Raw genomic sequence first — 10,723 nt, 5'->3', positions numbered from 1 at the left:
ACAAAAGGAGACAAGCAAGCTCAGATCTGCTGTGCTGATGCCCTAGTTCCTACCATTAGAAACTCTTGACTAAGTAAGAGTCTTGCTGACTCACTAAATAGAGCTAATTACAATAAAAATTTGATGAAGTTGCAAAGATACAACATTGAAATCAGGTGCCACATGGTGTGTTTCTCCTAGACTATGATCAAGGCCCCCAACATGATACTTGCCCTTGTCTTGGTGACTCTAGAATCTTACCAGACAGTTCTCTGTCATCCCAAATAAATTACTTTCCATTATTTTAAACCTTTGTTTCCCTCCTTTCCATGTTTTCAAGCTCCATTTCACTCATTTTATAGTATCTATTTGCAAAACTCCCAATAACCTTCTTATTCTTTCATGAATTTTCTAGTTTCTTTTACAGAGAAGCACATCCCCCAGGCTGCCAAGTTTGATGATCAGGAATAAATGGCCCCATATCACTGGAACTTGAATTCAACCCAGTAGTCTCCAAAAACAGAGCTACTAATTGATTGAAAGCACACTACAAATTTAGGAATATGCTTAGCCATGAGAAGAAAAACTATCCAGACAACCGAAGTCCTATTGTCAGCCTGCAGCCAGCTAACTATTGGTTCTATCTAATTAAAAAGTTTGAATATTGTTTTTTTTTTGTGTGTGTGTAGGAAAAGCTGACTTTATGTGGCATTCTTTCATAATTTTCCAAATTTTCCCTTCAAGCACCTTGTCATTGAAGTAAATTAACTTTACTTTCTCCCCCAGTGATGCAATCGTGATTGGAGCAGCTAGAAGAGATGTGTCTCCTTATATTCCTTCTTTAATCAATGCTCTAAAGGAAATCAAATTCATTCACAGTTCAGGCCAGAGTTGAGGATATGCCCCATTTGGGCAAAATCAGGATATTTTTCTTTCCAATTAGCAGGGTCATGTGAACCAAACCAGAGAAACCAGGATCCTTCCAGGAATTTTGGTAAACTAAAGTATACTTCTTTCCAAACTAGATGGGACATAAGTCAATGGTACTTTTGAATGACCAGAGCTATCTTTATCTACTTGATAAATGGAGACCCTGATTGCACTTGTTAGGTTTTTATTCATTTGTTTGTTTGTTGTTAACTTGACAGAAACCAGGGTTTGTTTGTTGTTAACTTGACAGAAACCAGGGTCATCTTGGAAAAGAAAACCTCAATTGAGAAAATGTCTCTATCAGATTGAACTGTAGGCAAGTCTGGGCTTTTTCTTGATTGTTTATTGATGTGAAAAGGCCCATCCCACTGTGGATTATCTTACTCCGACATGGGCAGATGGTCCTGGGTTGAATAAGAAAGCAGACAGTGTAAGACTTTAAGACAATTCTGAAGCCATTTTGACAATTCTGAATCCTCTCAGCCTCCGTGCCATAGTGCTTCCCCTCCTACCCTGGGAACCAAGGACCTAACAGCTACACTCACACATACTCAGTTCCTGAACAATTACCCATATACGTATGTTTTGGTTCGGTCCCCTGGGAAACGGGGTCAAAATGACCTCTTACCTCACCTGATCTGGCAACAGCTCTCCAGTCAATTATTGGTAATAGCCCTTTTGAATAAGCCAATCATAATAGTCAAAGAACAACCCCCCTTGCTTCTGTGGCCCCTTTAAAAGTAGACTGTACCAGCTATTCGAGGTCCCTCGGCTTCCCAAATGCTGGGGGACCCTGTCATGACAGAATTAATAAAATCCTCATGCTTTTGCATCGGCTGTGGTGTATGAAGTGGTCTCTGGGGGCGACTCTTCCTTGGTGTTTGGATGCTAAAGTTCAACAACAGAGAAATCCATGGAGAGCAAGACAGTAAGCAGCACTTCTGACCTTGAGTTTCAGACCTGACCTCTCTTCATGATGGACTCTAAGTTATAAGCTGAAAAAAACCTTTCTTTTCCCAGATACTTTTGGTCATGGTGTTTATCACAGCAATAGACAGCAAACTAGGATACTTGTTTAAGAGAACAGTACTGGGAGACAGAAAAAAAATGATGAATGAGTAGACATTGACTTGAATCACCCCAGTCTGACTTTCTTGTGAATTGGGAATCAAGGAAGAGAGATAGGTCAAGAATCTAGATAATGGGTAAGGGAAGAGCTTTGCCATTTAAGGCAGTGACATAGGGTTTTGGATGTTGAGGAGATAGAGGAATAAGAAGTCCAATTATGGGGCAAGAATTATCAGAAATTGAGCAAAAATAGAATGTAGAACAGAAGGGTGTTAAGTTGCTCTTAATTGTATCAAATCATGCTTGAATACTTGAAGTTAAGGTGGACAAAGTTGAAGACTTCTGATCTAAAAAGTCCACAAAATTCTGGATGTACAAAATTGTAGACAAGATTGATGAACAGAATATCCCTCTCATCCTGGCTGGCTTTATTAACAATAAGCCTCAATCTGTTTTCCATGTCCTTTGAAACTGCATAAGGTTAGTCTATTGCCTCCCAGCAACAAACAGGACAATAAGCACAAAAGAGAAGGGTGTCCAAGCTTTCTGAGGTATTTTGAGCTTTCTTTTCTCTCCAGAATCTCGACTTCTTATGTATGGCTGGCTTGGGTTCTTGCCAATGCTCACAAAGCTGTTTTTGGAGTTGATATTGTTGCTGTGCTTGATTTGGCTTTTATAGTTATTATTGGTACAAGGGTTGGTTTGATACAAGTTACTCCAACTTGGATGAAACAGGCAGTTCTCATTTCACTCACACTGAGTTCAATAGTATATTAACTATCTGCTTGCATGCCATCAAAAGTTCCATGAAGGATCTGAGTGAAAACAATAAATGAGAAACTGGTGTTGCCAGGAAGTTTGATAGGATTTATTATACAATTTGAGTGTTATACATCAGTAGTCAAGTTCAATGGCACTTAATAGAGGCTATCAAAAATTAAATGCAGATTCTATTCCTTAAACTCTGCCTCAAGGGTCTCATTTATGAAAGCAAAAAATCACCTACATTCTGGGATTGTTGTAAACAATAGACACTATACTACTGTACATCCCGTGGTTCAGTTCTTCACTTGTACTACCTAATTAATAAAGGCCTAATGAAATAAATTATTACTTCAGTTGTATGGCAAAAGTGCCCTGAAAAATATCACTGACCCTCTTATTAAAACAATAAAAATGAGGCTATGGAAATAATATGGAATATGTGAGTTAGTATGAATATGTATGAATACAAATATGTTCCTAGGTGTGATCATTCATGTCTGAGTCTGGTGGTGAGATGATCACAGATGTGATCATTTTCATGACAGCTAGTTGCACCAAGGGAAGGAAAAAAATGAAATGGAATAGCACTTATTCAAATATTTTTGACAAGGAGAAAAAGGACAAGGGTATGAAATAGGAGACAAGTCTCAGAGATATGAAAGAAAAGGGACACAGAGTTACTGTAGAAAGAAGAGTACACTATAGTGACAACCATTGTTGGATTTAAGAGTGAATTTAAATATTCATATACGGACACTATAAAGAAGTATTCTGTTGAAAAACATTCATTTTTGTGATAATAAAAGAGGGCATAATGATGCTTGCTGCTTTCGGAATCCATCTCCCCTCCCTCCCCATTTGCACTGTTTCCTTTGTTTCTGAGTTCTCCTGAGTCTGCTGCTTTCCTGACAGTTAGTTACCCTGGGTTCTAGGAACAGACATGGTTATCAAATGCCTTATGATGAATGACTAAACTACCATGCAACAGTGATATTGGTGATAAACTTTCCATATTGATAACCCTTACCCTGAGATAGTGGTCAATCATACTTCAACTAGACCAGGGAAACCAAGATTTCTAACCATGAAAACTTCCAATTCTTGACTTTGTTCTTTCTCCCATACAACCTCAAGACATCTGTGAACACCTTGAAATCTTTTATCAGATCACTAGATCTCTGTTCTTTCCCCATGTGGGCTCACTGTGCATAAAGCACCGGTTCTATCTTCACCACTGCCAATCTCTCTGAATAGTCTTCTGGGAATTTGGGTGAGCTAGTCTACTGGAATTCCCTACAGTTAGAGCTATTGCTATGAGTTCAGTAACAGGGGAAGAAAAATTAAGGGAATAAGAGAAAAGTAAGTTTTGGTGAAAAGCAGACACTCATCAAAAATGCATGTTAGGTAACAGATAAAGAGCACAGATCAGAAAACAGCATAATGGGGGCCATGATTCTTGATGTACGTGGATATAAGAGTTTATCAGTTCCTTGGGAGTGATATGCTGACAAGGTTTGTGGTTGTTTTGTAGTTTGTCTATTTGCTTTGCTTTTCCTTTATTGAGGCAAGGTTTTGTTGTATAGTCCAGGCATTGAACTTGTGGCAATCCTCCTGCCTCTACTACTACCCTTGATTAATGGAATGAACAATGTATGCCACTAAGCCTGTCTCACAGCTGTTTTAATGGACTGAAATTTCACTGAAAATACAGGGTTTCCTGAATACTAGGCCGGCACACTACCAAGAACTCATAAAAACATCTACTCAATTGTTAAATTTCATTTAGTTAAATACTGTGCACTGCCTAACACTTTTGAAAGCCATAGAGAAATCTGAGAAGTAAGTGATATTTTGAGAAAGACAAAGGGTAGCAATAGCTTCTACTTGATATATTCCACTATTTATCAACTCATTTTACTCATTAATCCATCTATCCATCATCCATCCATCCTTTCATTCATTATCTGTTGCTCAGTTAATTCACATTACATATCAAATGTTAGAATTTAGAAATATGAGATTTTTGACCTCAAACAATTTTCATCTTAATAGGGAGACAATTACCTAACTTAAAATGTATTACCACAGTTTTCTATAGAGATACATTCTGACAGAGTTGAAAGGAATTTATTAGAGACTTTAGTCCTTGACAATATCTTGCTAGGTAACCCTATGTGAATGATTACCAGTATGTAATGAAAGATCAAGGAGGAATTTCTTCTTGATGAAACTCATCTTCCACAGACTTTGAATTGGATGACACTAGAGGTCTCTTTCAGTCATTTAGCTCTGGGAATTTCTTTATAAGAAACTTGGAAGTTACAAGACAGGATTATATTACCTCACCCTTTCTCTCTTTATAAAGCATCCTCAGACAGGATCAAAAAAGGGAGGGTATCAAGGGAATGAGGCTGTGAATAAATCTTGGAAAGGGGTTGAGATATCTTGTAGTAAACCCAATGAAGGGGCTTTTAGGCTGTGCAAATGCCATAATCTCTAGAATTTATTATATAATGAAGGCTGTTACTCTGCTTCCTGATTCTGTGTTTGTCATAAGCTTAACTATGTCTCCTGCTGTTTCTTAACTGATACAGAAAGGGGGAAGTGAAATGAAGAAGAGAAGATTTGACCAGAGAGGAGACAGGGTAACTATTGCCCCTATCTTATGTCCTTGGATCTCAATTTCTTCTGACTTTCTTTCCCTGAGCTGCTGGCCCTGACCCAGATGTTCCATGGAAGGAGCTATAGTATAAATCCTGGTGCTGCTTGCTTTCTTTTTGCTGGGCAGAAGCTTGACTTAGATGTGGTGTCATCTGTAGTTACTTTTGTTGTTTATCCTTTTGTTAACCTAAGAAATCATTACCATCATCAGTGTCATAAAATCTTTGCAAACTTTGTATTCCATAAGGTGTCAGTAGTCAGAGTACATGAGAAATCTCTACAATTCAAAGAATTCAAATAATGTTATTAAAATAAGAAAAATAGTTAAACAGATATCTCTCCAAAGAGTATATGGTAATGGCAGACAGGTAAATGAAAAGATGCTTAACATCATTATAAGGGAACTGTAAAAATCACCATGAGCTATTACTCCAAATCTGTCAGGAAAATTATCAGACTAAAGAAGAAACAAGTGTTGATGGAGAAATTAGAACCTCCATACTGTGTTGTTAGAAGTACAAAATGGTATAGTCTACATGAAGAAAAAATACCAATATGGACTTTCCTCAAAAAAATTAAAAGAAGAGGTTGGAGAGATGGCTTACTGTTAAGAGCACTGATCTTAAGAGCAGGGGTCTCTGTTCCATTCTTAACATATTCATGGTGTCTCATTACTGTAAGCAGAGACTGTACTTTCATTTCCAGCTACCAAAACCTGAATAATAACACAGAACTATATATATTACAACATTATTTTGACCAATGGTTCAGGTATTATTCCCAGATAGTTCTTATATCTTAAACTAACCCATTTCTATTAAGCTACGTATTAGCATGAGATTATAGCTTACAGGTAAGTTTCTGACATCCTTCTCCTTCAGCAGCTACATGGCATTTGTCTGACTTTGCCTTATTTCTCCCTGCATTGAGCTTAGTTTTCCCACTGACCTATATTCTGGCCTGCCTTAGGCAATAGTAGTTTCTTTATTATGGCAATAAAACATATTCATAACATACAGAGGGAAATCCCACACCATCTCCTATTTTCTGTCTAAATGAAAAAGAAGGTTTCAACTTTAACATAGTAAAATTGCACATACAAAACATTTATCAAGCAAGAATTATAAATATGATATTTAGTTCACTTATATTTGGCAAATTAAGGAAAATATTCTATCATCTATCCTACCTTTGTGAGTCTATAAAGTTTTATATCTAATTTATATTTTAACACAACTAAAAAATCTATAATTATAACTATCTAGTATTTAACTCCATCAAAGACCACAGAAGCATATATATTACCTAAATAAACAGTAAGTGCATTGTAAGCAACTTCCAAATTTCTAGAAATGGCAGAGACATCATGTTCCCAAAGTTCTTTTGTAACAATATCTGGCAGACTTTTCCATGAAGCAGGAAATTTGAAAGACGGTTTCATCTATATTAGCAGATTGTCAGTCACTTTCTTCTGTTTCCTGCATAATGTCTGACAGTCTCTTTCATGAAGCAGGAACCCTGAAGGACTGTTTCACTTTCTTTTGGCAAGTTTAGCAGTCATCTTTCTGTGGGTCCTGCATGTACGGTTTATACATCTTACTATCAAGTAGTCTAGGCAAGAGCAGCTTCTTGCCCAAATAATTAGCCTTGTCACATTAAAGGAAAATTCCATAATGAGTTTCTTCAAGCCTATCAACCTCTATGAAGGAATTCGTGCTTTCAATGCCCATTGACCTCTCTGAAGTAATTGGTGCTACCAGAGGCAGACATGTCTCACTGTCAAGAAAAGGCTGACAACATGTCAATAATAAACAGGATTCTGTTGATACGAGACACATTGATCTACTCCTGAGAGAATGTTGGGAAGTGAAACACCAAAGATATTTCACTTGTAGCTTGTTTTCTTCTAGGAAAAACTGGTCTTTGGACAAAGAACTGTCACTGTCTTGAATGCTGACAATATGCACACCATCCAAAATGAACAAGCAGGATAAATGCAAAAATGACTACCGGACCTTGTCAAGACAGGGTAGGGCAGTCTTTTGAATCTTCCTGCCTCAAAAATGGTCTGCCAAAGTTGGTTGTTCCAATATTGCAAATGATATTTTGGGTAATTGCCCAGGAATCTGGTTATCTCTGTCATTTCTTGCACCTTTTGGAAGTTGCTTGATTGCACTTTCTACTCACTAAGAATATTATTTCCCTTCTCAGGTCTTTGATGGGATTGAAGACTAGATAGTCAATAGTTACTTTCCTCTCATTACTAATCAAAGATATTTTTAATATATGACTTAGACTCCTTAGGATAGGGTAACTATTGAAGCATTTAGCATATGTTTTTTGCTTGTTGTTGTTCTTGCTGGTTGTAATTCTAATTTTATGTATGTTTTTGCCTCTTTTTTCCTTCTACAATCTAGGTATTTGTTCTTATTGTATATGTTTTAGAATCCTCTAATTTAGACAAAAGGGGTGTTCTTTTTTTATTAAAAATTTCCTCCTCCTCCCCGCCTCCCTTCCCCCCTTCGTCCCTTCCCCTCTCTCTCTCCAGTCCAAAGAGCAGTCAGGGTTCCCTGCCTTGTGGGCAGTCCAAGGTCCTCCCCTCTCCATCCAGTTCTAGGAAGGTGAGCATAAAAGGGGGAGTTCTTGTGGGAACTTCTTCAGCCAATAGCTTTTTAGATACTGGTCCATTTTGGGTGTGGTCAGAGGTATTATAAGCACAGATAAAAAGTGTGTGTATCTTCTTTTCTCTTAGATTCAGTTCCCAGATTCCAATATGCACAGAGGACCACAAATCTCTACCTTTACTTTGAGATTTGTTCCCAAATAAAATCACCTTTGCTATATTCCATTCTGTATTAATGTAGTGTTAATAAATCTATACTTCATATACTTCATGTATACATCAGTCCTAGAAGATATGATGTCATCTTTTGGCTTCTATGGGTACTAGGCACATATATGGTGCACAGATATGCATGCAGATACAACATCCATATATATAAAAGACAATAAAAGTAACTAGAAAATTAATAGTATTACTGTCATATGATTAAACAGTGCCACTTCTTAGCATGTACTCACAAATTATTGATATCGAAATCTCAAGGGGTGTCTGTAACTCATATTCTCTGCAATGCTAGTCACTTTAACTAAAATCTTGAAAAACTAGAAATGTCAATGATAAATTGGATAAATATGTTTCATATGAATACTTTCCATCAGTGTTCAGCATTATAAAAAAAGAACCTTCTGTTTTCAAGAACAAGAATAAATGTGGAGGACATTCAAGCTAGATGAAATAAATCAGCTACAGAAATATAAGTGTTCTGTGAATTCGCTTACATAAAAAAGTTTCAAATTCAAAATCACAGAGTAGAACAGTGGTTTCCAGGGATGGGGAGGGAGAGAAAATGAGGAACTAGAAAATGGGCTCATTTTGAGTGAGTTTCTGTTGTACAAAGTAAGTTCTAGGGACTGTGTGTTTAATGTGGTGTCCGTAGTTCATAGCAATGCATTGTGAATAATGTTTTAGAAAGGTGGATTTGACAGTGAATATTAATACAACCATGCATACAAGTCTGTTGAGATTCTTTAGAGATTGAGATTCATGCATTTAATTCTTAGTTCTACCACCTCCCATCAAAAAGGAGACTTGCAAAGAAGATTATGTTCTGTATGCCTTAATTATTCACTTATAAAATGGGAGCAATAATAGTGCATGTTACTCAAGTTTACTTCCATAGTAAATGATACAGTTTTCTTGTTAGCACAGAGTCCAGGACTATCTATCATTGATTCCCCAGATCCTTCTTTCTTACTGACTCACATGCTCACATTTGGTCCCAGTCAGCCCTCCATTCTGCTGTATCCCCATCTCCTGCCCTGGGAAGGACTTCCAATAGCTTCTCATAGCACTTTGGTTAAGGTCTTATGATGATGTGATGATGAGGTGAATTTGCTACTGGTTCAGATACTTGTCTGATTTCTATTCACTCTCTTCTCTTCAAGCTATATAAACTTTCACTGGGATCATCTCTACCCTACAGAAAGTACTATAAGGAAAACCCCAGTGCAAGGAACTGAACTACACCCACAAAAACACAGGTAACAGATAACCTCCCTCCAGAAAAATCCCAAAAAAGGGAAACACACATACACTACCACTGATAAATAACAAAATTAACAACCACTATTCATTAATATCTCTTTATATCAAAGGATTCAATTCACCTATAAAAATCACGGAATAAGAGAATGGATATAAAAAAAAAGATCCAGCCATCTGCTGTATACAAGAAACACACCTCAACCTCAAAGACAGACATTATATCAGAGTAAAGAGTTGGGAAAAGATTTTCAAACAAATGGATCTAAGAAACAAGTGGGTGTAGCTATCCTAATATCTAATAAAATAGACTTCAAGCTAAAATCAATCAGAAGAGACAGAGAAGAACAGTTTATACTCATAACAGGAATACTCCATCAAGATAAAGTCGCAAGCCTAAACATCTGTGTTTCAAATACAACAGTACACACATATGCACAAGAAATATTACTAAAGCTTAAATTGCACTTCAAAACCCCACACACTAATAGTAGGAGATTTCAACACCCCACTCTCCACAATGGACAGGTCAACCAGACAAAAACTTAACATAGAAATAAGAAAACTAACAGATGTCATGACTCAAATGGACTTAACAGACACCAACAGAATATTCCACCCAAACACAAAAGAATATACCTTCTTCTCAGAACCTCATGGAAATATCTTTAAAATTGATGACATGCTCAGTAACAAAGCAAATCTCAACAAATACAAAAAAGTAGGAATACCTTCTGTATCTTATTAGAGCAACATGAATTAAAGTTAGAATTTAACAACAACACTAGTTGCAGAAAGCCTACAAATTCATGGAAATTGAACAGTGCTCAGTGCACCACTCCTGGGTTAAGAAAGAAATAAAGAAAGAAATTAAACATTTCCTAGAATTCAATGAAAATGAAGGCACAATGTAACCAAACCTATTGGACAATATAAAAACAGTGCTAAAAGGAAAGTTTATAGCATTAGGTGCTTACATAAAGAAAGTGAAGAAAGTTCACACTAGTGACTTAACAGCACACATGAAAATTCTAGAACAAAAAGAACCAAACTCACCCTGGAGGAGTAGACAACAGGAAATAATCAAATTGAGGACTGAAATCAATAAAATAGAAACAAAGAAAATAATACAAATAGTCAGTGAAACAGAGAGCTGGTTCTTTGAGAAAATCAACAAAATAGACAAACTCTTATCCAAACTAATCAAAAGGCAAA

The sequence above is a fragment of the Chionomys nivalis genome, chromosome 21, assembly GCF_950005125.1.
Source record: "Chionomys nivalis chromosome 21, mChiNiv1.1, whole genome shotgun sequence".
In the NCBI taxonomy this organism is placed as follows: domain Eukaryota; kingdom Metazoa; phylum Chordata; class Mammalia; order Rodentia; family Cricetidae; genus Chionomys; species Chionomys nivalis.
The sequence above is the reverse complement of the archived record's forward strand: the minus strand, read 5'-3'. Positions refer to the sequence as shown.